Source organism: Carcharodon carcharias, chromosome 3 (assembly GCF_017639515.1).
Source record: "Carcharodon carcharias isolate sCarCar2 chromosome 3, sCarCar2.pri, whole genome shotgun sequence".
NCBI lineage: Eukaryota > Metazoa > Chordata > Chondrichthyes > Lamniformes > Lamnidae > Carcharodon > Carcharodon carcharias.
Window position 1 is genome coordinate 60,646,487 of NC_054469.1, and position 1,859 is coordinate 60,648,345.

At 41.6% G+C, this 1,859-nt stretch overlaps 1 non-coding gene across 1 annotated transcript; it reads left to right on the forward strand.

Moving 5' to 3' along the window:
* The first annotated feature begins 1,416 nt into the window (after window positions 1-1,416).
* On the forward strand, window positions 1,417-1,490 carry trnan-guu. Its single transcript has one exon. It is a non-coding gene; the product is annotated as a tRNA-Asn (tRNA).
* Window positions 1,491-1,859: the final 369 nt, after the last annotated feature.

A 1,859-nucleotide genomic window follows, 5' to 3' on the forward strand; every position in this document is an offset into this window, starting at 1 on the left:
TATTGCATTTTAAAAGCTTTTTATGGCTGCTTCTTTAGATAATTTAAAACTTATGGTTGAAGTAAAACACGCACATTGATGGTATTTAAAGTCTGCCGTTTTTGGAAAGAGGATTTGAAGTCAAAAGAAATGAACAGAAGCGTCCGCGTTGTATGAAGGCCTTCCTAATACTAATTAACAGAGCGAGAAAAAATACAGACAGCAAAGCCAAACGATTATCTTTCCCACCCACTACTGGGCATTTCTCCTTCCAGTAAGTATACCTTCTTTGTTAACCATAGCCAGATTTAACTTTAAAATTATTGTACTTTTACCATGAACGATTTGTCAAAGGTAAGACTGCAAGTGTCTTTACAGTGCTTGTTTGATAGACTATTCGTCTGATGCAGAAACTTTGATCCATTTTAGTACCATCCCCATAAAGACTGAAATTCATCACGTTGGAGCATGCAAAATGGCAATTACATTGATAACGTCGCTGCATGTAATTCGGACTTTTTTCCAGCGCGATCTTTAAGAAATTGCAAAATCGATCAGCAAGTCGTTTTATTTAAATTAGTGAATTTAACGTTCCTAAAATTTTGCTAAGCAGCAATTGGTTGCAAATCCATCAACGCATGATCACTTTGCAATTTACCAATGCAATTTCAGAATTTCAATAATTAATTTGACTTAATTAAAATATTTTATTTTGCACCGGGCATAACCAATCAACCAATGGGGATATCTGGATTCCCGAAGGAATTCTGCCGAGCTTGCCAATGATCGATGATAAAGAGAGGTTACAGCCCCCCTTCAAGGTAGAGGAAAATCGAGGACGGGCGAGCGTGAATCGAGCCGAGCTCCCCTCGCGCACGACTGATTCCTCCCTGGGAACCATTCGGTCAGCAGGTGACGCTCTTCACCTTTTGGGCTCCCAAAAGATCAAAACGGAAGGAGGCCAATGTTTCTAATGATCCTAATGAAAAACAACCTGGTGTTTCCGATCTCTCCGAACCCCAGCCCCCGGCCTTTTGTTGCAAAGGCGGCTCTAGTCCTAATTTCTGCAAACCTTGACCCCGTTAACTTAAATGAGCCGATGTGACAAGAGCCACCCCCTCCCCTCCCCTTCCCCCCCCAAAAAAATCAACAACACCTTCCAGAAAAATCAGTCCCTATCCAGATGCGATAGCAAACAACTGGCTGGAAACCCGCTCCTGATCAGGGCGAATCCTCGCCTTGTTGCCTCTTGTATTATTTTCTCCGCGCAAATATCAAAAGAGACAAGTGACTGGAGAGGAGAGTTTTAGTACATTTCAAATGTGCTTTGTAATGGGGTTAATTAAAATGTTCATAGAATGGATTACAGAAAACAGATTGGCGGCAGTGTTTGTGCACCCTATTACCTTCTCCAATGGGATTCCTTTTTACAAGCCTGTCTCTGTGGCGCAATCGGTTAGCGCGTTCGGCTGTTAACCGAAAGGTTGGTGGTTCGAGCCCACCCAGGGACGCTCTTTTTCTACTATGTTAAACCTCTATTAATTTTATATATCGCCATCGCCCCTACATTTTGTACACTGTTAGGAAAAATAACTAAAGGGCGTAGGATTGAGTACGTAACAATGTTTCTACGCTTCTGTTGGCTGAACGCATCTTTAGCCAACAGCTAATATGAAGCACCCATGAACTTCACATCAAGAAATAAGGCTTATTAGATCATAAATCGGAGTAGGCCATTCGGCCCGTCGAGCCTGCTCCACCATTCACGAGCCTATCAGAAATAGTATCAGCAGGTAATATATGAGGATTTGTTTGCACATTTTGAAAATAGCGTTCCTGCAAAAAGAGCAACTACAAAATTTAAGAACCTCGATAAAATC